The following is a 26928-nucleotide window of genomic DNA, read 5'->3' as shown; positions in this document are numbered from 1 at the left end:
TAACCAAATAAACATACATATAAAATAATAGGCAGTTGGAAGAGCTTTTTAAAAAACGTACAGTAAGGGAGATGAGAGCGACAGGGCAGACTTGATGGTAACATTCTGTGTAGGGTAGTCAGAGAAGAGCTCTCTGATCAGATTACATTTTAGCAGGAGCCAACAGGAAATACAAAGGAACAAGTCAGATGGCAACTTAGGGAAAGGGAACTAGGCGTGCAAAGGCCCTGGTACTTCGCTATGCTGCTGTGTTTAAGGAGTAGTAGTCAAGAGACCAGTGCAATTTCACCCCCCACCCCTGTATTATCCTAAAGCCACCCCCTCCTCTAGGCTCTTTACCTCTGTCTTCTTGGTCCAGCCAACTCAGCCCTTTATACATCATTGCTATTGTTCTGAGTTACTTCCTACAGATTGTCTATTGTGTGTCAAGCAATGTGCTAATCTCAGCAAACAAATTTAATTCTCTTCAACTGAAACAGGAGAGGGTTAAGATAAATTGCCCAAAGCCATACAGTCAGTAAGTGGCTCAGCTGGGACTTGAATCCAGGCAGTTGGATTCCTATAGCCTGACCTCCTACATCATTGTCTACCATTTCTGCAGTTGTCAAAACCTTTGTCTTTCCCTAGAATGGCCGGCTCTATGCAAGGGACTATGCTTAAGACTCAGCTTTTGTTGGTCCTCTAAATCATTCCTGTGGGATTTTCTCCCCACTCCTCTCTTCACGGACTTTAGCCCCATGTACTATGTTCAGGAGGCTCTCTGTCTAGTCCGTCTTGCGGTTCCACAGTCAATATTTTTAAATTTTTTTTTTCAACGTTTATTTATTTTTGGGACAGAGAGAGACAGAGCATGAACGGGCGAGGGGCAGAGAGAGAGGGAGACACAGAATCAGAAACAGGCTCCAGGCTCCGAGCCATCAGCCCAGAGCCCGACGCGGGGCTCGAACTCACGGACCACGAGATCATGACCTGGCTGAAGTCGGACGCTTAACCGACTGCGCCACCCAGGCGCCCCACAGTCAATATTTTTATCTCCCTCAAAGGAACCCTAAGTTCCCTGACCCCAGAGCCACGTTCCATACCTCAGCTGTAGTATCCAGAGATTGGCAGACAAAATGCTCAGAAAAAATAATTTTGGGGGGACTAATGACTATTTCTCATCAATTTGAAGACACATGCTTTCGTTACACTGAAACATCTCTGAAATCACTCATTCAATTCATGGTGTGTCGGAGTTAATTGGCGGGTTTCTTTTTCTCTCCCAGAAGCCTTCTAGATCTGATAAAATACAGTAATTAAAAATCTTGACCTTGACCCTTCATTTGGTGGCTTGGTACTGTGAGAAATTTACTCAGCATGGTGGAGTGAAGAGACGACCTTATTCTTTTCTGACCACAGCAGTGCTGGAGCAGAAGGCTCTTTGCTACTATTCAACATACACTCGTGAGAATTCCACTTATTAGACTATTTATGTGACTCCTGAAGTAAAGAAAAACATGTACATGTAGAAAATGATGGTGTAAGACCCAGGACTTTAAATACCCGAGGCCCGTGTCACAGACAATAAAAAGAGGGGCCCACCGCCCAGCAGAGAAAGTTTTTGATGTCCGCAGATAACGTCTCCTATAATTTATTTTCTCTGCTGGAAAAAAAAAAAAAAAAAAAAAGAAGTTCGTGCAGGAAACATTTTGAAGCCAAGTAAATACAACAGAGATGCCCCACCATTTCCTGCAAGTCTGATTAAAAATAGGAACTCTGCAGTCCTGGAAGTAACTCATCTGTCAGCTGCAAGGCCATACCTTGGGAAGGGAAAATCTCTGGCAGCTGCCGAAAGCAGCGGAAAGCTCCGGGAGGCAGGTGTTCGCTCATACGTGCCCTTTGAGGGGGAAGGCTACACTGCAGAGGCCCCCATGGGCAAATATATAAGTGGCTTCTTGATAAGAAAAGGTAGGGGTCGAAAAAGTATTTGATTTCTCATCTTATTACTTCCATGTCCACCCCAGCCCTCCAATTTTTCCCCATCCGCGTTCTCCAAAATGAATTCTAATTCCTTGCACCTAAGAGACGGACTGAAATGCACCCCCCGCCACGACCGAAAAAGGGCTGCAAATAACCATCAGACTTTTCACTCTCTCCCCCTTTACCTTACCAAAAATATTGCAAACCAATGCAGACGTTAGCTCCGTTACAAATATTTATGGCTGTCTTTCTTTTTTTCTTTTCTTTCTTTTTTTTTTTTTTTTTACACGCCTGAATTACAGGAACACGGATTGGATCTTCAAAGCAATATATGGGGTTTAAGCTGAGTGATTCCCATGCAAGTCTGTGGGAGGCACACAGCGAGAATCCTGTAATATCTCAGAGGATTTATTCCTTTTTAAGTTCTTTTATAAGAAGCCTTTGCTAAGGGATTTGCAAGAACTCAAGATTATTTAGTGATAATGGATGAGAAATGTTGCTGGAAGTGTAAAAGGCAGTCACATTACCACCAAAAGAATTCCTTATAAATAATGTCATTATGGCACAAAGAATACCAAATGAATTTAATCATTACCTTCTAATTGAAGGACTCTGCCAAGTTTGCTTCTTGCGCGACGTTGGCTATTTTCTGTTCAGTGGGACCCTGTCAAATGTAAATAAAGAGTAGGTGAAGGGGCATGATTAATCACAAAGCCGGTGAGACAAAGTCTGTGCCAGGGGCTTGGTGGTGGGAATTGGATATTGCACGCCTTGTGTCCCTCATGCCCCCACTTGCCCCACTCGCTCTCCAGAGGGGCCTCCTAATCCATGGATTTGGGCCAGTGGAAGTCAAACGGTGGCATATTCAGGGACGCCAGGGCGAGATTCTCTTAAACAAAGCAAGGGCCAAATAATGCTTCCAGATGGAAACAGAATACGGTCTTTGAGGAAGTGTTTTCACCGGGGGGAAAAAAAAAGTAAGTCACTTACATGCCACATTTTTAAGGTAAGCATTTTATAGTCAAATACTTCTAGAATTTTTCAACAGGGCATGTATACATGCAACTTTCAATATGAATTCTCATAAAGTCTTCAATTACGCAGGAAGTTTATGGCCCAGATCAACTGAACTATGTGATTTTTTTTTAACTGCTGTATTTTATTTATTGATTTGTTGGCTGGTTTCTAAGTACTGTCTATACCCAACGTGAGGCTTGAACTCACAACCCCAAGATCAAGAGTTGCAGGCTCCATCGACTGAGCCAGCCAGGTGGCCCAGTGAATCATGCAATTAATTAAACTTCGCATTTAAAATTTTGTGAACATTCCCTGACAAGTCTTTATACATGCTTTATTCCTCTTTCATGGCTTATTCAGCACAGAAGTACCACAGTTAATTCTTTTGGTAACTGGAGATTTCCTAGTTACTTAGTGTTATCTTTTTGACCGTCAGTTCCATTTCCACAGGAGTAGAGACTTAGAAGGCAAATCAATTTAAAGAAATGACCTGGAAATTGTTTTAACATCCTCAACATGAGTTCTTAAAGTATCACTGCCTAAGGAAGGAAGGGAGGGAAGGAGAGAGAGAGAGAGAGAGAGAGAGAGAGAGAATGAGAAAGAAAGAAAGAAAGAAAGAAGAAAGAAAGAAAGAAAGAAGAAAGAAAAGAAAGAAAGAAGAAAGAAAAGAAAGAAATGAAGGAAGGAAGGAAGGCAGGAAGAAAGGAAGAAAGAGAGAAAAAGAAAGAAAGAAAGAAAGAAAGAAAGAGAGAAAAAGAGAGAGAAAAGAAGTTCCAGTTAATTAAAGATACTGGTCAAATAGAAATTGAATGCTTATAATTCCTCATTCTTCCACTCACCCAATTCCTGTCCACACAAAACTACAGTTGAAAAATTCACCTCAAGATATTCAAATAGGTTGCATTCCCTTAACCATAGAAGGGCTAACGAAAAACCAAATCACTTGAATTTACCCGTTTGGAAAGAGAGCACCCCTAGGTGGTTGTTATTGTGTGAAATGGCTAAATGCCTTCACAGCTGAAGCCAATGCTGAATGAAGATTGTCGGCGCGTCCGCATTTTGCAAGGCCTAGAATGTTGTCCGTGGAATGGAGACAAGATGGCTGTTTCACTGGCAGTTTGGGGGGGAGCACCGTGTGCCACAGTCATCTGTTTTGGTACACCGCCTCTCTTATGAGAACACTCACAACTTGATATACCCTGAGATGAATACAGTCTTTTAAGGGGCTTCATGTGGAGTGAGACAACAGACCTCACTATGTGCTCTGGCATAAAGCATCACTCACAGTGTGAAGGATTCACTCAGGCCCGTATACCAACGGGCTTCTCAGAGAAATGGCAACACCAAACATGACAATAAAGATTTAAAGGACCAATGTTGCCAAAGTAACAATCTTCAAGCCAGTCAACGTGTAGGAAAAAATTATATGTAACGCCACATTCTAGAAATTTCCATCTAAAGCCACCGCTCTGGGTTCTCTGCCACTCCTCCACAGTCTGGCTTTGCCGAAGAAGGCTTAGTCCATAGATATGAGAAATAAGAAAAAACCCAAACAAAACACAAAACGAAATTGAGAGAAATCAGCAGCCTTCTCATTCCTCTTTTCCCTTTTTACTCAGAGCCCAGGAGAGTTGAAGCCCAGGAAAGTTAAATATAGAAGAAATTCAAGGATTTCTCAGGCTCTCTCGCCCATACTACCTCTTTCATTTGCTTTCACGCTTCTATTTGACTCTGGCTTCACTAAAGATAGAAAAGCCCCATATAATCCCCATTCCTTTCCTCTTCCGTGGTGGCAGTAATGGAAAGCCACCTTTGGGATCCCCAAAGAACGTGGAATTCAAATGGAGTCGTTTTCAGGGAGAAAAGAGGGGAAAAGAGATAAGAAGGCAAGCTGATCCTGTGAAATCATTCAGATTTGCGTAGAACTTTCTGTTTTCAGAATGCATGGGAGTACAAATGTGGCGAGAGCACCAAGGAAGCTGAGGAGCCAATGGGGTGGACTGGGTCTTGGGTCAGCTTATAATCCCCTTTCTTTTCCAGGTCCAGCCCACAGTGCCTGCTCTGTGCCAGTGGAACTTGCCCCTTTCCAGAGTTTTTCTTTGCTTTTTGTCATCATGTTTCTAGTGTGTCTGGAGGTGCCTTTATTTTTTTTTCTTTCTAGTTTTAGTTCCAGTGTATGGAGGTTTTCAATGCAACCTTTTTTACTGAGATAAAATGGACATAACATGAAATTTACCATTTTAAAGTCGTACCATTCTATGGTTTTTCAGTATATTCACAATGCTGTGCAACCATTATTATGTAATTCCGTGACATGTCCATGACCCCCAAAAGAACCCCTGAGACTGTTCGCAATCCCAACTGCCCCCCATTCCTCCATGCCCTGACCGCCACTAGTCTACTTTCCGCTCTAGATTTGCCTATTCACACAATATGGCACCCTGCTTGTGTCTGACGACTTCTTCTTCTTCTTCTTCTTCTTCTTCTTCTTCTTCTTCTTCTTCTTCTTCTTCTTCTTCTTCCTCCTCCTCCTCCTCCTCCTCTTCTTCTTCTTCTTTTAATGTTTATTTATTTTCTGAGAGAGAGTACGAGCAGGGGAGAGACAGAGAGAGAGGGAGACACAGAATCTGAACCAGGTTTCAGGCTCCATGTTGGCCTCACACAGCTCAATCGATGCAGGGCTCAAACTCGCCAACAGTGAGATCATGGTTGGATGCCCAACTGAGCCACCTAGACTCCCCTTGACTTCCTTCATTTAGCATGTTTTCAAGTTTCATCCATGCTGTAGCATGTAACAGGCACCTCATTTTTTTTGAAAAGAATGTGGCTGAATATTTCATTGTATGGACACACCACATGTTTTTGGTCTACATTTTTGTTTACGCAGTTGATGGACATTTGGGTTGTGCCCACTTTTGGGCTAGTATGAGTAAGGCTGCTATGAACATTCATGTTCAAGTATTTGTGTGAACGTTTGTCTTCAATTTTCTTAGGCATATACCTAGGAGTGGAACTGCTAGGTCATATAGTAATTCTACATTTAACTTTTCTGAGGAAATGCCAAACTGTTTTCCACAGCAGTTTTCCCACTGGTAATGCGTGAGAATTCCAATGACTTCCCATTCTCCCCAACATTTGCTATTTTCTTTGTGATTGCTGCCGTCCTAGTGGGAAGTGATATCTCATTGTGGGTTTGATTTGCATTTACCTAATGACTAATGGTGTTCGTATGGTTTTAATTTTGTTTTTTGAACTATCTTTAGGCTTACAGAAGAGTTTCAAACATAGTACAGCGAGATTCCGTATGTATTTGGGCCCAACTCTGAGCTTTCTATTCCGTCCCACTGGTCTATAGTGTTTGTCTATCCCGTGTCATACCACACTATTGTCATTAGAGGAACCTTACATTACAAGTTAATGTCTCATAGTTCTAGTCCTCCCTTGTAGGCGTTCTTCTTCAGCGGTTCCCAGTGATTCTCACGTGTCTGTTTTTCTATATGAACTTCAGTATCAACTTAAAAAGAGCTTCTTGGTATGTTTTGTTGGAGTTGCACTGAATTTATAAACTTAGGAAAAACTGATATCTTTCGAATGGTATCATCCTAGCCAAGAACAGGGAATAGATTTCTAGTTGTTCAAATCTGCTTTTGTGTCTTTCGAGACTGTTTCAAAGTTGTCATTGTATAGGTTTTGCCCATTTCTGGTTAAATGTATTGCTGAGCATTTCGTCTTTCTTTTTTTCTTTAAAGCAGTTTGCCTGCCTTCATTCATTCATTCATTCATTCATTCATTTTTAAAGTAAGCTCTATGCTCAATGTGGGGCATGAACTCACGACCCTAGACCAAGAGTCACATGCTCTATTGTCTGAACCAGCCAGGTGCCCCTAAGCATTTAATCTTTATATCCTGCTACTTCAATGAATTCTTTTATTGTTTGAGTTGGCTTTATCATTGATTCTCTGCATTTTTCAAAGAAAACTATCCCGTTGTCTTCAAATAGAAGTCGTTTTACTTCTTTTCCCATCCTTAGGCCTCTGATTGGTGTCTCTTGTCTAATTGCATTAGCTAACACATTTAGTGTGATGTTTGATTCTTGCCTCTTTTTCAATCTTAGTGAAAATACCTCCAATATTCCCTCTTTAAAGAGAATATTAGCTTTAGGACTAAGGTGTATATATTTTATCATATTGAGAAGGCAGCCCTCATTTCCTATTTCCATGAGTTTTTTCATCATGAATGGGTGATGCATTTAGCCACAGGCCTTCTCCGCATCAACAGAAATAGTGCATCCCTTGAATATATCCGCCTTGGTCATAGGACATCATTTTATTTAACGTAGTATTGGATTATGTTTTTAATAATGTGTTTGTTTATTCCTTTAATTTTTCTCATTCCCCTATAAAGACTGAATTCAATAAATTTTCTTCCATCTCCTCTAGATTGGGATTTTTTTTTTTGTTTAGAATTTCTGCATTAATATTTATGAGTGATACTGGTCTCTAGTTTTCTTTCTTTGTATCGTCTTTATCTAGTTTATGTATAATGATGTACTTGCTTCAAAAAAGGCATCAGGAATTGCTTCTATCTTTTCAGTGTTCTACAAAATTTATTGAACATTGGGACAATCTCATCTTGAAGATTTGGTAGAAATCACTTACGAATCCAGCTGAGCATGGCAACATTTTTTGGTGTGGGTTGGTTTCTTATAAACACTGTTTCTTCCATAGAAATGAGTATGTTTGAACTTTCAAATTCCAATGGCATCGAATTTGAATATTCTGGATTTTCTTAGAAATTATCCACTTCATCTAGGTTTCCAAATTGAATTGCACAGAGATCTGCAGTATCTTATCATTGTTTTTAACTTTTTCTGCTTCCTCCATCATTTTAATTTGTATGTTTGTGCTTTTTCTTTCTTTGTTGTTGTTGTTGTTGTTTTTAATGTTTATTTATTTTTTGAGAGTGAGCAAGTGGGCACACAAGCTGGGGAGGGGCAGAAGAGAGAGGGAGACCCAGAATCCGAAGCAGGCTCCAGGCTCCGAGGTGTCAGCACAGAGCCTGACACGCGGCTCCAACTCACAGATCGTGAGATCATGACCTGAGCCGAAGTCAGATGCTCAACCGACTGAGCCACCCAGGCGTTCCTTACTCTTTCTTTTCTTGATCCACTTAGCTAGTGGTCTATTTTGTTAACTTTTTTAAATTGCAATTTTGATTTGTTAATCAGATCTGTTTTTCCCTTTCTCAGGCATTTGACCTCAGCCCTAGGGATGTATGTGGCTGTTGCTTATATCTGCTATTCCTCTATTCTTTCCAGGTCTCCTTACTTCTTATTAGCCAATTCCCCATTACCTCCATCTCTTTTTATAGATAACAATAATTTTTTATTAGCTAACTTTACTTATTAGTAAAGGGTGCTCTATACTTTATTATTTTAGACAGAGAGACAAAATGCGAGTCAGGGAGAGGGGCACAGGGAGACAGAGAATCCTAAGCAGCCTCCAGGCTCAGCATGGAGCCCAACATGGGGCCTGATCCCACGACCCTGGGATCATGACCTGAATCGAAATCAAGTGTCGGACGCTCAACCAACTGAGCCACCAGGTGCTCCCCCTGCTTTATTTTTTCTTTTTTTCACTATTTTTAACTTTACCTCCAATATGGGGCTTGAACTCACACCCCCAAGTTCAAGAGTCACATGCTCTCCCAGCTGAGCCAGCCTGGCACCCCTAGATAATAATCCTTTCTATTAAGCTTTTCCCATTCAAATGACACCCTGATACATGTGCCACCTCTTGGATTTGTTCCCTTTCCCACCCACTCAGCTACCAGCGTCCTGCAGCCTTCTCAAGTCTACATAAACGCAATACTCTTGAACTATCTCATTGATCTGCGAGTCTCTAGTTATGGCTCCCTCTAATCTAGCATTTATGATGACATCAGATTACTCTAGAGTGTTATTAATCTAATCGTGCCACTTCCCCATTTTAAAGTCCTCAGGGGTACACCACCCTAAACATGAACCGTGAGCTCCCAGGCAGGGAACCCAAGGCCCCCTATGCTCTAGCCCCTTCTCAACTCTTGTGAGCCAACCCTTTGGTCTTGTCCCCTTTCCTTCCCCTTTCCTTTAACATTGTAGGTGGAATAGGCATTTTGAAGTTCCCTGAACAATTGGGTTACTTCTCCCTCCTTTTCCAACCATTGTTAAATTGCTCCTTCTGCACAGAATTCTGTCTCTGACTTCCGTTGGGTGAACGCACCCATTGTTCCTCAAGAATCAGTTCAAGGATTCATTGATTTTGTCTATTTTCACCTGCCAGAATGACACATTTCCTCAAAGACAGGAACCATGTCTCACTTGTCTCAAATTGCCAAGTTCTTCCCCAAAGTAGGCAATGAATACATGCATACTGAATGTTGAATGAATGGATGAATTTTTATAAATGTGGTCTTGGTACAACACTGTGAGGTTGAGGTACTTTCTAAGAAACAGCTAAGGACACAAGAGGGCATTGTTATTCTAAGACATTTTCTATCCTCCCTGAGGTGACTTGATGAGGGTGTCAAGTTTTAAGTTTTGAGGCCAGTTCCTGGCTCCTCTATATTAGAAGTTGGGTGTTCTTCTGTAAGCCACCCTGGGAATTTTACTGTCATGTCACAATTACCTGCGTGACGTGGGGTCCCGACGAGAAACAAAAGGTGCACTCAGCTTGGATTTTGAAGACAATTAATTACTAGAGTCTTTACACAGGTACGAGGAGGATTAAGGAAACCAACAGGGAGTGTTGGGGCACGTAGCAATTTCCAACAGTGAGAAGCCATTACCGCCGAGTCCTAATGGGGGAAGCGGAAAGAACTGTTCCCGGAGTCTGACAAAAACTAGAGCTATAAAGAGAAGCTTCTGGACCGGAGGTGGAGACTTAGAGATGCAGTGACTGTCAGAACAAAGCACACTTCCGAAACGCAGCAGGGGAAGAAGTACCCTGACTCTCTCCTCTGTCCTCCAAGCTCATGGTGGTGCTTTCCCTTGGTTGGACCCAACTGGGAGCTAGAATCAAGGGCACCTGGGTGATGCAGTCTGGAGGGTCAGTCTCATCCCCTCCAAGCACAGGGCAGGGTGGAAAGGGGGGGGGGGGGTGCAAGGGAGGAAAAACCATCAAACCTTACCTTGTCTATTTTGTGTGTGGGGGGGTAAAATACATATGAAAATGATACGTAATTCAGAAATTGTATGCGACAAAGATTATTTCCCAAATTAAACATTGTTGGAAATACCGAAAAATCAACAGTTTATTTTCCTCTAGGAGGAATGCTTAGGACAACTCTGATTATTTGGGTCCTGTCTGCAGTTGGGTAGCTCTCCTCCTCAGAGCCTGGTGTGGATGTGGCCAAATTAAGACATTTGGGCACGTGAGCACGGTGTCACATGGGCGCGGGCTACGGTCCATTTTTACGAGGAGGACTGTGCACCTCCTTCGCCACTGCCTCCCAAATAATTTGTAGCCGTGTGCGTCCTCCTGTAGGTCTGTGTTAGAGGTGGGACGCTCAGGCATTAGAAACAATTTTTATGCAGTGCTTTTAAAAGCATAAAAGCCATGCCTGGTAATTATCCAAAAATCCTTCAAACCACCCAATTCGATACTTCCTATGATAAATACAAAGAACAGTGAATGCCTCACAGAGGCTGTCAGAGTGCAATCCCGGGTATGATTTGAGCGATACGCCAAGGAACTCCCCCCAGAAGGATCTATCCCATTCGCTCTCCTCACATTCTAATGTGAGAACCCCCATGATTCTCGCACGAGCAACCCCCCACTTTGGGTTATTTACAATCGCTTCCAAGGTCCCATTTTAAAATACATACAAGGTACCTAGGACTGGTGGCAAATTTGCACGCGGCCCCATGATTTCATTTGTCAGATTGGCCAGATCATACGTTCACTCATTCAACACGGACTTGCTGAGAATTTACTCTGTGCTGGGCACTATACCAGGTGTGGTTACACAAACCAAGAACAGCGCAGTGGTGTAGGTTATTTTGGGATGGGAGATGGGTGGAGAGAGATTACACAATGTCCGGAGCTAGGGGTCTTACCAGAGAGGACGCATGTGTGCTTCAGCAGCCTAAAAGAAAGTACCTAAGAGAGAGACGAGAGAAAGCTGTGGCATTGGGGCATAGATGAATAATGTGGGCTCGCTTTGACAAAGAGACATGTGGGTCTGTGGATAGTGGGTACGTTGGAATGATAGTCACGCGAACCCTTATTATATGCCCCACCGAGTGTTAAAAATTTAGTGATTTCTTTACTTCTTACGTGGTGGTCATTGTGATGCCCACCCTTTCGATGAGAAACTTGAGATTCAGAAAGAAGGTGGGTCCCCTATGTCCAAGCAGCTGGTACGTAAAAGAGTCAGGAATCAAATCCGATTCTATCTCCAGAGTCTGAACTTTCTCCACTGTGTAACATCATCCTCCTGTAGGGCTGAATTAGTAAAACATCTTCTCCTTCACCTAAAACTTGACAATTCTAAAAAAATACAAAACAAAACAAAACAAAACAAAACAAAACAAAACAAAACAAAACAAAACCTGCTTAGGCTTTAGTGGTCTCTTGAGAAGAGCAAATACTAAAGGGGAATCTCTCATCCTTACAGGATGTTACATCCTAACATCCTTACTATCTTCATGGCTTTGCCCCTCCCCCCCCCCCCCCCCGCCTCAGTTTTGTTTTCTGAGGAAAAGCTATGAAGACACACAGATTACTCAACAAATGTTTGGTGAGTGAATAGCACCATAATTAAACAGTTAGAAGTCACACAACACTTTACAACACATAAAACACAAGTAGATGTCTCAATTCCTCCTCCCTAAGACTCATTTCCCATTAAATCCCAATTTTCCACTTGATGAACTGCAGACCCTCCCAGTATCAACAAGGATTAGGCTGTGTTTCCTTGTCAGACTCTGACACTTCTGAGAAGCAAATTGTAACCAATTGGGGTTGGACCAAACAAGAGCCCAATAAATGAGTAACTTCGCTCAACGACCTGCTGGCTTTCTTAGCTTGTCACTTTCCACAGAGAAACAAAACAAGGCAGAGAAGATGACCTAAGAGCTTCGGGAAGTTTTGGCCTCTTTTTTGGAATTTGTCAATGGAGCTGGTTTCCATGAATGAGCTGTCTCTCTCTTAACTACACATCAACAGGCTCAGGACCGCGCACTTCCAAGGTGGGCTGACAGATAAACGTTTGTTCCTTCAGCTGACTTGATGAAAACCACCAGGACCCTGCCCATCTAGACCATGACAGGAGACGAACAAAAGCCTAGGTCGGTTGCTTCTGAGGTGTAGTGGCTCCCAACACCCACTGTTTGTTTCCACACGTGGCTGATGTGATTCAGTGGCACGTGTCCACTCAGTGTGAAAGTAAAGGGAGAAGAGGAGAACACAACCTTCCGTCTCCCCAAATTAGCAAAGCCTGAAGAAGCCTCCAAATCACGACCTTGCCTAGGTTTTTGGTTGAAACACCATTTCAGCTTCCACCCTGTGGAAAGCAGGAAATAAATCCAGGGCGGTCATCATGTCTCCCCCTGTGTATTTCTACCTACGATGCATCATGGTGAGCATATTCTGCTTCTTGCTTGAAGGAGGTGGGAAAAAGAAGAAGCCAGTGCATTCCTACTTTCCTTACTTGTCTTCTGTCTACACCTACGTGGTTTCCAGTGATAGCTGAGCCTCCTCCTTGTCTGTGGTTCCCACTAGACAGGCCCGCGATGGTCGCAGCTTCTATCAGGTGACCCCTATCACCACCTCCCCTTTTGTCCTTCCAGCCCTAGAGGCGGCCACGGATTCCGACATTACTAACCTCTGGGGTGCCTCGCCATCTCACTTGGTGCTTCCCCTCCTCCGTCACCTACATAACCAATTCCCTGAATGAATTCACTCTGTTGTCAACCCATGAGGCTGTTCCCTGTTTTTCTGGTTAGACCTTGATTGATACATGTGCATTCTTCCCTCTATTGTGATGGTGGTACCTGGAAGGCAAGACATCAAACACAGTCTCAAGTCCAGTATGTCCAAAGCCCATCCTTTTCCTGTTCCACCTTCTTGCCGGCTAGACTGGGGGTTCACATCAAGGGTGTGAGAAGCTGGAATTGCACTTAGAGGGCTCTCAGAGAATATCTGTTGAGCAGACAAGTCTCCCTGGCATGTTGTGGCATCCTGAGTTTCTTGTGTCCTTGTGGTCAGCTTTTGGCCAGGATGGAGGTGATGCCATTCTGTAATGAGGAAATATGGCCCCATTCCCCTCTGTGACTTAGGGTAATGGAAAGAATTTGATAATAGCATCAAATGCTCTATAAACAAAACTTACTTTTGGGCACGTTAGGACACTTCCTGCAACAAGAGAGAGAAACGAAATCAAATTGGGGCCCCTGGGTGGCTCTGTCGGTCAATTGCCAGACTTTGGCTCAGGTCGTGATCTTATGGTTCGTGGGCTCGAGCCCCACATTGGGCTCTGTGCTGACAGCTTGGAACCTGGAGCCTGCTTCGGATTCTGTGTCTGCCTCTCTCTCTATCCCTCCCCTGCTCATGCTCTGTCTCTGTCTCTCAAAAATAAATAAATATTAAAAAAAAATTTTTTAAGGAACTAAATCAAATTATTTTAAGCAAAAAGAGGAAAACTTATTGGCTCACAGGACTGAGAAGCACAGAGGTCACACAAGCTTTGGATACGCCTGGGTCCAAGGGTTCAAATGATGCCTTCAGGAATCTGCTCTCTCTCTTTCTTCACTCTCTAACGTGCTTGTCTCTGTCTTGGGTCCCTTCTCAGACAAACCCTTCCCCATGATCGTAACAGGGCCTCCAACAGCCCCACGTCTCATGGGATCTTAATGCCCTCAGTCTCAGGATAGACATTTCCTCTCTCTCCGTGTCACTGCCGTGGCTCCAGAGAGGACTCTGGTTGGTCCTGCTTGGATCTTTACCCACCCCTGGAACTGTCACTCCATCCTTCGTGACCAGAGGCTCTGGGAGGATGCCACCCTTCGGCCACCCGGAGCAGGGGGTGAGGGCAGAGCCCCTGGCAAATGACCACAGGCAATGTGGTGCTGGGAGGCTGTCAGGCACCGAGGGAAAAGTACCTGAATCAGAAGACTGGAAATGGAGTTCTAACCCCAACAGCGATTTGCTCTGAGAGCCCAGGCGGGCTGATTCACCTCTCACCCCGTTCTCCTTGTCGGTAAAAGGTGCAGCTTGGGCTTGCAACAGTGATTGGCAGGCACTTTTAACCCCCAGACGCTCTATTTAAGTCACCTGCCGTGCAAAACATGTAGAACCTTAGTGAAGCTGGCTGGAGAGGTGATGGGGGGCTGGGGCCCCACCTGCTCTCCTCCTCCTTCCAACCCGATGGGCCGCCTAGGGCTCTTTGGAACACCGTTTGAGAAACCTTGAGGTAGCTGATCTCCAAGGCCTCTCCCAGGCTGAACTTTGGAGAATTCTATGTAGATTGTCCAACCCTCTTTAATCTAATTTTTCTCACTTTCCCTCTATTTATTTTTTGGCTAAAATCATGGACATTGGCTACGTAGGAGAGGCCACTTAGGAAAAATAATCATTTATTTAAACGCCCAGCCAATTTACTTTGGCCCGTTTGGAGCTTGTTTTTCCTGACGGAGAGGGAATAAATTTCTAAAACCCACTTTCAAGTTCGGGCTAGAAAAGGTGAGTGTACGAGCGAGGAAAAGCAGGCAGCGGAAGTCGCCAAAGCCGAGCAGAGCCGGAAGCAGTAAATCCAAACCACCTCCATCCCGTCAAACGTGTGCCCCACTGGGCATCCAAGGCCAAGTGCACTCTCTGGAACGGATGGCAGAGGAGGATGTGGTGGGTTTTGGCCTCGCCACTTGTGAAAACTTGCTTTCGGGGAGACACCTTCGGCTCCAATATGAGTGTCTTTTATTGCAAGAGGGGATCGTGGCCTTCCTACAGCCGGGAGCAAGGTGGGGGGAGGGGTCCTTTGATCCGGGCGTTTCAGTGGACGCCAGGGCCTTTGCTCCTCTCCTCCCTGTGACTGTTTATTCAGGAAATACCTACAGGGAGTCTGGACGGCAGACACCGTTTTGGGGTTTGGAAGTAACTGAGAGGTGGTCTGAGAGCTGGTGGGACCTTAGGAGGAAGCGGGGAGGCGGGCAAGGTGATGCGTGGACACCACGTGCGAAGGGAAAGCCGGTGCCCGGCTGTCGTGTGCAGGCTGGCTCTGGCTGGGGTCCGACCGGACAGGTCCGCGTCTGGGCCATACCGACTGTGAAATATTTTCAACAGCGTCCCTGCCCTGTGATGTGTGAGAAGTGAGGGCAGATACACGTGCCCCGCACATCCCAGCGGCAACACAACTGGTGGGGTGAAGACAGCTTTGCTGGGAAGGCGGCATGCGGTCTGGAGGAAGAGGGAAGGGAAGGGGAGCCTTCTAGGGGACAGGGGGGCGTGTGACCACGTTCCGTGGCCACGTACGCGCGGTGAGATTAGCACACGGTTGATGGGAATGAGCACAGCGCTGGGCGGTGAGTACTGATGGGGTCACACAGGGTCGGGATGGGTCTGCTGACACTGCTTGAAAACCTGGCCTCCAGGGGCGCCTGGGTGGCTCAGTCGGTTAAGCGCTCGACTCTCGGTATCGGCTCAGGTCATGATCTCACGGTCCGGGGGCGTGAGCCCCACGGCAGGCTCCGTGTCAACGGTGCGGAGCCTGCTGGGGATTCTCTCTCCTTCCCTCTCTCTGCCCCACTGCCGCGTGCTCTCTCTCGGCCTCAAAATGAATACATAAACACTTGAAAAATAAACAATAAACACCTGGCCTTGATCCTGGTGCAGTGACTTGGGCGGGGGGTGGAGACCAATCACTCACGCCCAACTGGCCAACAACCTGCTACGTTCTGTTTCATAGAAACCGACATTTGCTGAGCATTTACTCTGCTCCAAGCCCTTTCGAAATGCTTCTCCTGAACCCTCAGCGTGTGCCCGGCTCCACCGGCCCCCAGCGAAAGACACATGCAGGGGCGGTCGCTGGGCCCCCGGGGAGACAGTGTGAGGAGGCGGGAGCAGAGTGACTCAGTCGCTCTTAGGAAAGGAACATTCAGGAAAGAGCCCACTGCGCGCCAGTCTCTGTGGGACACGCTTTCCACTGAGTTCTCACAAAATAGTGGCTCAGTTGATGGCCGCTACACTCTCACAGGTGCGCAAGGCCGAAAACTTTGGAGACACCCCCTGTCTCTCACGCCCCACGTCCAGTCCATCTGGAAGTCGTGTTGGTGCACTACTTTCAAAACACGTCCAGAGTTCAACCCCTTCTCTCCCGTCACTGCTGCCGGCCTGGCTCCGCCCATTATCTCTCCCAGATTCTGCCCCCTGCAGGCTGGCCTCCGGGCTTCAGCCTGGGTGACTCATTTAGAACCCAGATCGGGTCACCTGATGGCTCTGCTTAAAGTCCAGCAATGACTGCCCACACCACTACCATAAAGCCAACACCCTACCCTTTGTCTCCAATGACCAAGCTCATCCCACCCTTCTGTTACCCCCCAACCTCCTATCTTCTTCTCCCTCCCCCTCCCCCACTCCAGGAAGCACTCCTGCTTCCTTCCTTTCCTCAAACTCACCAGGCATGCTCCAGCCTCAGGACCTTTGCTCTAGCTGTGCCCTCTGCCTGGAACACTCTTCCTGAAGGTATTCCGCTCATCTAACTCTCTTATCTTCGGGTCTGTGCTCTTGGAAGTTGTGCTGACTCCCCCATCGAGTGCTGCAAGCTGATACTCCATCACTCAGTGAGTCTACCCGCCTTGACCTGGTCTCTGCCCTTTCGCACAGCACTTCCAGCTTCCTACCCTAGTATTTCCTTTTTCATTCTGTGTGTTGTTTATCCTTTCTTGCGAGAAATAAGCCCCACGAGGGCAGAGATCCTTGTTCGTGTCATTGACAGATTCCAAGTCGTCCAGTGAGTGCCGCTTAGTAGGTGCTCAAGAAACACATGCTGGACGTAAGGGATAGGGATGTAGCCGATTATTCACATCAGTGGTGGAGCCCGCGTGTGGACTCCGGTCTGCTCGATAGCAAGTCCTGGGCTCTTGCTGCCACACACGAGTAGGAATAGCAAGCCAGTGGGGCACACACAGGCGGGCAGTCTTCTACACAGATTTTACACCAGTCACGCCGACATGGGGCAGCACGGCCGATGCGGCGACATAGAATAAAGCGAGCTTTTCTAGCTCAATTTTGTTGTCACTGTAGTCTTTAAAAGATCAACAAATGAATAAAACTCATGGCTGAGAAGACATCCTGAGTATGTTCGCGTGCGCGTGCATGTGTGTGTGTGTGTGTGTGTGTGTGTGTGTGTGTGTGTAGGCATTGGCCACTATCCTACAGCCTTACCTCATTCAGCAGGCATTTAACAAAGGCAGCATTATTGAATACCAACTAATTATCTGGCAGCAGCAGGAGAGACTGAGAGATGGATGGGGACAGAGCGCACCTGACAGGATGAAACGTTAGTCACTCACAGATGTCTTTCAGGAGGAGGACTGGCCAGCAACCGCCGCTGTGGGAGCGCCCCGTGGAAACCCTTTATATCCCGTAAGGTTTCAGACCTGAGAGGCGAGGCTGAGTGGGCAACACGGAGCCTCTGAAGGAGGCAGCGCTTCTGGATTGCCCCCCGATTGCTGCCCTGGATCGGGTCCTGCCACCGCCACCTGCTGGTGGGGTTTAGAGCTGGGAACTGGTTAGCTGTCCCTCTATGCTCCAAATTAGCACTGTGCCTTCAGCAGTTAATCCTGAAGACTGTTCCCAAGTCTGGAGAGAATGTCGCTACCATCGCAATATGGAAAGCTGGACGGGCGCAATCCTCTCTAGAAAGAAGAAAGCTGGACGGGGAGAGACTGAGGGCAGTCTCACCCCGACCAAGGGAGTTACATCCTTCACCCAACCGGATGCTCCCTCTTAAATGTTCAGGCTCAGATATATGCCCCAAGAGGGATGTTTGGCTCAAATACATGGGCTCTACCGAATGCTTTGTTCAGAAACGAGCCACAGCTACTCCGGGTGCAGGGACTCATTAAGTGAGTAAGGCGACCGAACACTCTTAGCAATCGAGAGACATAAGGGGTGTCCTCTTGGTTCCTTCCAAATCACAGGCAGCAGGAGAGGGTAGGATGCAGTTGGACAAGCTGCTGTTGCAACAGAGACTACATTTATTTTGCACAGAAATCAAATGATTACCTCCCCAACCCCCCAAATTACTAAAGCTGAACGCCGGAGAGGATACCAACACGGGATCTCCCGAGAAATTCATTTTCTTGTAAAATAGCTGCTTCACAAAGTGGTTTCTGCCACAGAAGAAACATCCAAATCTCTCTGCCTTTTGTTCCCCCTTCCCCAGCTCACTTGTGTTGATTGGTGTGCAAAGATGTTTAGGGGTCCGTGATGTCCGAACCCTGTCGTGGTCTCCACACTTGACAGATGTCCTATGTGGGTGGCCTACTGCTCCGCCTGGAATTTGCAGTTTGTGTGTCATAAACCATTTCTCAGAAGATACCATCCAGGTCTTACGATTGCTTTGTCAAATGTGCTCATTGTAAAAGCCGGTCCTGGGTGCTCTACAGTCTCCGGTGACTTGGGACCTCCTCTAGGCCACCAGTTCTCAGGCTTCAGCGTGGCCAAGCTGGTTGCAATACCGTGCTCTCCGAGCCCCACCCCGACAATTTCCGACCCCAGAGATCTGGGTGGCGATGGAAAACGTGCATTTCTGACAAGTTCCCAGGTGGTGCTGATGCTGCCGGTTCTGGGGTCACACACTTTGAGAACCTCCGTTCTGTGCTTTCTACTTTGCTCCTTGAAGAAAAACAAACAAACAAACAAACAAACAAACAGCAGTTGTCTTGGAACTGAACCCATGTGGAAATAGCAAAGTTGGCACAGCTGTGAGGCCAAAGGCAGCTGGGGAACCGGTTGGGAACTGAGGGCTGGGTACGGAAGTGAGGGGAGGTGTAGTTCACGTTCCTCATGGGTCCTCGGAAGATCCTTCTCCGTGAGGAAGAACCCAACGGTGAAATGATCAATATCAGTTGGATTCTTTTAGTCACAAATAGCACAAAAAGGGGGGGGGGCAAAAAAACAGTGGGCATTTATTGGCTCCTATAAACCAAAAGCCTAAAGATTTCTGATTTCAGGTATGGCTTGATCCAGAAGCTCAAATGAGTTTTTCTCTGTAGCCCCATCCTCTGCTTCCTCTCTATTTGCTCCATTCCATTCTCAAATGGCCTCTTAGATTCTGGTGACAAAATGAATGAGAGCCAGTCTCTCCCGTTGGTCAAACTCTTTAGGAAGTGTGCTGTCACAGCTGTTTGGAAAATAGCCTGTGAGGTCACCCCCCTCCCTATGTTCCAGAATACAGAAGAAGAAGTGCAAGGCATTGACCAATCCACGATATATTAACCATAATGGCCATTACCACTTGAACACCGAGAAAAGCTTATGACAGTTTAAAAACAGCACAGTCCTGTGTTTATTATCAAAGCTTCCTGTTACGCAAACCCACTCCTGGAGAAAATAACAAATTCCACCTTGGGAACTATGATACAACTGTTCTCTCCTTTGCCTCCATCACGCACGAAGTGGCGGGCTTGGTGGTGGACACCTGTCATCTTAATGGGAGAATTTGCCAGAAGGAGTGGCATAGGCAAGACAAAACTGTAGCCATCATTTTTCCCCCAGATCTCCAGTAAATTAAAAAAAAAAAAAAATCTTTCCTTCTGCTGAAAAACACCTGGCTAGCTGCAGAGTCAAATAGGAGACTCTGAGGGGACATAATGCTATTCTAAGTGCTATTTTCAGTCCCGTGGAGTTTTCATTTAGCTCTTCATGTAATAGGCACATGTACAAAAGCAATTAAACTAGAACAAAGCGGGAAATAACAGTAGGCAACTTGCTGCCTTCGGTTACAGTGCTCCCAATCTGGAACACTGTCAGTCACCGGTGGGGACTGCAGAATGAAATTAGTTGAGGGGGGAAAAAAAATTTTTTTTTGGCTGAGTCAGCATCCAAATATAGGAATCCTTCTGAAGGATTGCAGGTTTCTCAGAGGGCTAGGCTGGAGGCAAGGAGTAGATTGATTGTCCAGGAACAAAGACTTTCTGCAAAAGGTGCTTGTTTTCTGAGTTGGGCTCTGGAGAAACCATTTCTGGGCCCTGGAATCTTGCCTCCCTCTTTGTGACCCTGCACTTTGTCTTTATGTCATTCTGCTGGGCCATTACAGTCGTGACCTTCCAAGGATGATAGGGGCCAAAGGTGGGGGGTGGTTCAAGTTGTGTTTTAGTTGAGTTATATGACAACTGATGGGGCCCCAACCTCACTTAAGTATCAAAGAGTGTGTTAGAAAGACACTGGAGGCTAATAGGACCAGAGGGAGAGAACCTGCTGGACTTCAGAGACTGGCTACAGTCAACGCCCACCCATGGACTCTCTCTCCCCCCATCTCCCTGCCTCCACTCTGTCCCTGCTTGCTGAAGACAGATTCCCACAGATGACGGATGACGGTCACCAATGGCTTCTGATTCATGTCCTCTAATATCCACGACCCAAAAGGACAAACTCCACAGAAGAACGAGTCCACGGAGGAGGTGAGAGGGGGATCACTTGTGAGTAGAGCACCAGCAGAGAACCAGATCCCAGAAAGCAGAGCGGGAAGGAGCTCCAAAGAGGAAGCAATGGTCCAAAGGATTGAATGTCAAAGAGCAATCAAGTAGAACGTGATGGAAGACTTCCCGATGATTTTTGTGACGCACGGAAGTCAACGTCACCTTTTTCTGGGCACATAACCTGTGGAGGTGTAGACATCATAGTCCTTCTCCTGAATTTGGGTGCCCTAGTGTTGTCACGGAACGCATTAATGTGGGTGACCGCCGAGACCTTTCTGGCTCCATGTGAAGGTGGTTCACATGGTTAACACGGATGAATAAACATAAAAACAAAATTTGATACAGGACCCGTGAACAACAATGAAGTAAATCTTAGAGAAGAACCATGATGGGTCTAGCTTGGGTCAAGGTCACGTGCCTCCCTCCCCCACCGTGTCACTGGGAAAAGATGCTAAAGTAAAAGGGTGGGCCAGGCTGAGTCACATCATGGCTACTCCTGCGGACAAGGGGCTGAGCGCTACGACCCGCAGCCCCCCTGGAATGACATAACTGGAGCTGGGGAGAAGCTGTTTCCCAAGGAAGCGAAGGAAGAAAGGTGTGCATACAATCAACAAACACGGTTACTGGAGCGCAGTGAAGCGTAAACATATACCCAGTCATCCAGTAACGATTATTGGCTATTCATATCAACATTTATGTTGCACACACTATTCATCATATCTGTGATGGGTCTTGGGTTTATAAGAAGTGGGAAAAGGCTAGACAGGTCGCTGGGCAGACCTGTGGAGATAAATCGGGTTCTGTGGGATGAGCGCTAGGGTGGAAGAATTTACAAAGTGCTGTAGGAGAAGAGAGAAAGGTATGGATTCTCCCGGGGAAGATGGATAGATCTGGGTGAGCTTTGCGGGGAATCAAAGTTTAGAAGAGGGCCTTGAAGGAGGCATACGTAGGAGGTTTCTAAGGGGGCAAGATGGCTTCCCAAAGAAGTCTCCCCAACTTACCTGACCCCTAAGCCCAATTTTATTGGAAAGCATTTCAGATCTGCATTACATAGGCTAAGTCTTGGGAAATACGGAAATAGTCCTAACGTCAAAAAGAGAAACTAAAGCTTACAGAAATCGATTTGACCAAAGTAACACAGCCCGACAGGGCAAGACCAAGGTCAGAACCCAGGCTTCTGACTACCTGCAAAGTGTTTCTTCCATTCCTCCACATAAAATCCTGAGTATCAGGGGTCAGGAAGAAGGCTGAGCCCACCTTGGTGTTGAGCAGGATGATCTGGAATGCCAGACCCAACCACAGTTATTGTGTCCCCGGGCATTACCGACTCACTAGCCTCGAACAATTCCAAGTAGCAAGTGCTCACGGTGATTTGCAAAGTCACGAACAAGTTGTTGGACCAAATCTGTTTCAGAAAAACACAACTGGCCCCCACAGACCCGTGAGCTCCCTACATGCTACATCCAATAACGAATGGATGTTGAATTGCCTTTACATTAAATTGGTGAGGGCCGCGTTTTAACCCAGGCTGTTTCCTTGGTAGAGCAGTGACAGTGAAGGCGGGCCCGCGGTGGCCATCAGAAAACACAATGCTGGACCGAGAGGCCCTCTTCTACTTACATGACCTGGTAGGACCCACAGGCAGAGCTCGAGAGGGAGGAGAACCTGGAAGTCACTGAGCTGAGTCGGCCGCTGGGGTGCTGGTGGTTTCCCACGGAAGGCTGAGCTGCAGACCCTTCGGATTTCCTGAGCAGAGGCACAGGGCCCTGTGCGAAGCCCGAGCAGGGCTGGGCTGGGCTGCTGGGCCAGGTGGGCGAGTGGTGCGGCCCGGAGGCAGTGACTCGAAGGGAGAGTAGCAGCAGCATCAGCCGGGCCCAGAGAACAGGCGCGGGAGTCACCGCCCCTTCCCTGTGGCCTGCTTGTTACGGGCCGCCGGGGCTCCACGCACTTAATTCCCCACCAGCCACGGACCGAGGCCAGCAGGTGGGCCCTATCTGGAGTGTGGCCTCACCTGTGGGAACGTAATCCGAGCAGGAGCGTTGGGAGCTTCCTCCTAGTCACGTTTCAAAATGGAGAGGCCGTTACAGGGGCAACAGAGGAATACAGACAATGCATCACGGGCTCGTGGGTGGCTGGGGACGGGGGACACATGTGTCCCCACAGTCCCGGCGTAATATCCTGTCATTCCCGAGGAAAGATCAGTACCGACGCCTGTGATGAGTGGGGGGAAAACAACATCCAAAGCACAGTAAACCAGCCGTGTAAGACGCGAAATGAACCGTCACCTTCCACAGTGGGGTAAAAATTCCAAATTGTCATCACGGTGGAAAATCAAAACAGGGTCAATGAGTGCCACCTGACAGACCGAGCCTGCCCACGCCCAAGGTTTCCGCGGGCCTCTCCTGCTCACCACTTCTAACAACATACACGTTTTTTTTTCTTTTTTAATATTTTTTGTTCATTTATTTATTTATGGGACAGGGTGAGCAGGAGAGGGGCAGAGAGAGAGGGAGAGAGAGAATCCTAAGCACTCTCCGTGTTGCCAGCGCAGACCCCCTCACGGAACCACGAGATCAGGATCCAAGCTGAAACCAAGAGTCGGAGGCTTAACTGACTGAGCCACCCAGATGCCCCAACATACACGTTTTTCATGTTGCAATTGTATCATCAGTGTGCAACAGGTCAGAGAACTCAGAGTCGTTCTTGGGAGGGACTGGGACATCTAGTAATATTTGCTTGGTTATTTTTTTTTGGTTTTATAGAAAGACTCTCCATGACATGAATCCCGGCTCTGCCATTAACTGGTTGTGTGGCCTTCATGACTTGACTTATTTAACCTCTGTGAAACATAACTCGAGAATCTTAGAAAATGATAATTCCGTGAGATAAATCTCTGAAGTACAGAGTATAGCCCTGGAACATCGCAGGTGCTCAAAATGGTGGCTGTTAATGTCATTTTTATTATTAAAACACAATCCTTGCTTTTGAACAGCTTGCAGTCTAATGGGAAAAGCAAGACCTAGGTGTGACTCATGCAGGGTGTAATAGAACAGGTAAGTGTAGGTTGTGGTTATTTCTAGGCTTAAGACCACTTTTGTATGATCTGGTCCCTCTGGAGGTTTCTGTCCAGCTTGACAGTGATTTGCAAAAATTCCAGGAAAAAAATCACAGACTCTCATCAGGCTAGGAGAGCGTTCTGGATTTTGGAGCACATTGAGATCTTTGCCTAATATGGAAAGGCAGAAGAGACCTTAGTGATGCCAGCACTAGGCAGCTTGGATCTCAACTTTGCCTGCATCGGGAGACCTTAAATTCCAGTGCCCATTCAACCAAGACACCAAGACAATTCAAAAGAGAGAGAAGAGTGTCATCGGTAAATGGTGCTGGAACATTTAGATTTCCGTTAGCAAAACCCCACACCATACACATAAATGAATTCGAAGTCGATGCCGGACCTAAATGTAAGAGCTAACACTGTAACACTTCTAGAAGAAAACATAAGAGAAAAGCTTCATGACTTGAGTTGGCCAAAAAGGTTTTTAGATATGTATGACAAAAAAGTATAATCTGTAAAATGGAAATTTGATATTTTATGCTTCATCAAAATTAAAATATGAATGAAAAGACTGGGGTAGGATATTTGCAAATTATATACCTGATAAAAGGCTTATTGCTAGAATATGTAAAGAACTCTTGGGGCGCCTGGGTGGCTCAGTCGGTTAAGCGTCGGCTCAGGTCATAATCTCATGGTTTGTGGGTCTGAACCCCGTGTCGGGCTCTGGGCTAGCCAGCACAGCTCTGGAGCCTGCTTCAGATTCTGTGTCTCCCTCTCTCTTTGCTCCTCCTCGACTCGAGCTCCGTCTCTCTGTCTCTCAAAAATAAACATTAAAAAAAAAAACAAACTCCTACACTTGTAGAAGAAATCAATCTGATTAAAAAATAGGCAAAACCTTTTAATAGATATTTCGTCAAAGAAGACATATAAAGGGCTAATAAGCACTTGAAAAGATATTCAATATTATTAGTCATCAGGGAAACATAAATCAACAATTGAAAACACTGACAGTGCTAACTGATGGCAAAGATGTAGAGAAAATGGAACTCTCAATCGTTGTTGGGAATGTAAAATGGTACACAATGGAATGCAGTTTGGCAGTTTTTTAAAAAATTAAACATAAACTTGAGGCACCTGGGTGGCTCAGTCAGTTAAGCGTCCGACTCTTGGTTTCGGCTCTGGTCACGATCTCAGGGTTTTGTGGGTTGGACCCCTGCGTCAGGCTCCATGCTGATAGCGCGGAACCTGCTTGGGATTCTGTCTTCCTCTCTCTCTGCCCTTCCCCCACTCGTGCTGTCTCTCTCTCTCAAAATAAATACACTTAAAAAAATTAAACATAAACCTATCATATGATGCAGCAATTCTGCTCTGTATATTTGTAGAAAGATACCTAAGAGACATGTATATTTCCACATGAAGGCACGTATGCCAATGTTCATAGCAGTATTGTTCATAATCGCCCCAAACTGGAAACAACCCAAATGTCTGTCACCTGCTGAACAGATAAACCGTTGTATATCCATACAGTGGAATACTGCTCATCAATAAAAAAAGAACATACTGTAACATCAATGAGCCTCAGCACTATTATGAGATGTAAGAGAAGCCAGATGCAGATTACATATGGTCTGATTCTATTTATATGGGTACCCACAAAAGATAAATTCATAGAGACAGAAAGGAGATTAGTTGGCTATCAGTCCAGAGGTAGGAGCAAGGATTAACTGCACATTGGTAGGAGAGAACTTTTGGGGATGATGGGAATGTTCTAAAACTGGATAGTGGTGATTAACTGCACAATGCTATAAGTGTATTTTTTAAGTAATTGAATTTATAAACAATTAGAATGGGTAAATTTCATGCTATGTAAATTAGAACTCTATAAAGCTAGCTAAAAAAATCCCAGTGTTTAGGGGCGCCTGGGTGGCTCAGTGGTTGAGCTTCCAGCTCTTGATTTTGGCTCAAGTCATGATCTCGTGGTTTATGAGTTCAAGCCCCACATCAGGTCCTGGCTGACAGCATAGAGCCTGCTTGGGATTCTCTCTCTCTCTCTCTCTCTCTCTCTCTCTCTCTCTCTCTCTCTCTCTCTGCCTCTCCCCTGCTCACACCTTCTCTCTCGAAGTAAATAAACTTAAAAAAAAATCCCATTGTTCAAACTTCTCTCCAGAACCATTATCAGAATCTTTGGGGCTGGGACTCAGGCACCAGCATTTTTAATTTTTTTTTTCAACGTTTATTTATTTTTGGGACAGAGAGAGACAGAGCATGAACGGGGGAGGGGCAGAGAGAGAGGGAGACACAGAATCAGAAACAGGCTCCAGGCTCTGAGCCATCAGCCCAGAGCCCGACGCGGGGCTCGAACTCACGGACCGCGAGATCGTGACCTGGCTGAAGTCGGACGCTTAACCGACTGCGCCACCCAGGCGCCCCGGCACCAGCATTTTTAAAGCTCCCTGGGATATTTCAATGGGAAGCTAATGGGAACGTCTGAGGTAGAGGAAATAGTATGGATTTGAATTGCTTTTTCATAACCCACCAGCTGTGTGACTTCGTGCATATTATTTAATCTCTGCAAACATTATTTTCCTTGTTTGCAAAATGGAGAAATAATACCTACCTCGTGAAGTTTCTCTGAGGCCCAGATGAGACGATGAGTGTAAAAGACTGCAGAATAATGTCAAGTGGGAGAAGTGTTACATTTTGTATATTCTCTGGGAATGGCAGTCTAGAGTAGAGATGACAGACATGTGATGTGAGCCAGGACCCCCGAAGGCAGCCACAGGTGCATCAAGAGACTGAGTACCATACATCCTTACGTCAAGACACCCTGTGAGGCTAAGCTCCAGGGTATAGATGGCTACTTTGACCTATGCCAATCTGTGATAATTTAGTAGTCTCCCAAAGAGCACATCAGTGAGACCAGGCTTCCAACACCCACAGGCCAATCTATCTGAAAGTTGGCTTTGGATTAAAACTATCCAGATGTCATCAATAATTCAGGAGAGCTTTGCAACTGGAAAGAGGGTCAGATAGTTGAGTTCCTGACACATCAACATCCTTAGCAGAGCAGCCTTTCACAGCTGCTCCAAAGACATTCAAGTTGTATCAGTTAGGGTGTGTTCAGCTACACGTAACAGAACACCTGATTTTTTTTTTTAATGCATTTTTTATTTTTTTCAACTTTTTTTTTTTAATTTTTTTTATTTTTGGGACAGAGAGA

General features: G+C 46.0%; 1 long non-coding RNA gene across 1 annotated transcript; it reads right to left on the bottom strand.

Moving 5' to 3' along the window:
• Positions 1 to 18188: 18188 nt before the first annotated feature.
• On the bottom strand, positions 18189 to 22586 carry LOC123381568. The gene is made up of 2 exons (XR_006588715.1): positions 22274 to 22586; positions 18189 to 18848 (listed from the first exon to the last, which is right to left on the bottom strand). It is a non-coding gene; the product is annotated as an uncharacterized LOC123381568 (long non-coding RNA).
• Between the last annotated feature and the right edge of the window lie 4342 nt (positions 22587 to 26928).

Source organism: Felis catus, chromosome D4 (genome assembly GCF_018350175.1).
Source record: "Felis catus isolate Fca126 chromosome D4, F.catus_Fca126_mat1.0, whole genome shotgun sequence".
In the NCBI taxonomy this organism is placed as follows: domain Eukaryota; kingdom Metazoa; phylum Chordata; class Mammalia; order Carnivora; family Felidae; genus Felis; species Felis catus.
Note: the sequence above shows the minus strand (reverse complement) of the source record. Positions and strands in the feature narration are given on the sequence as shown.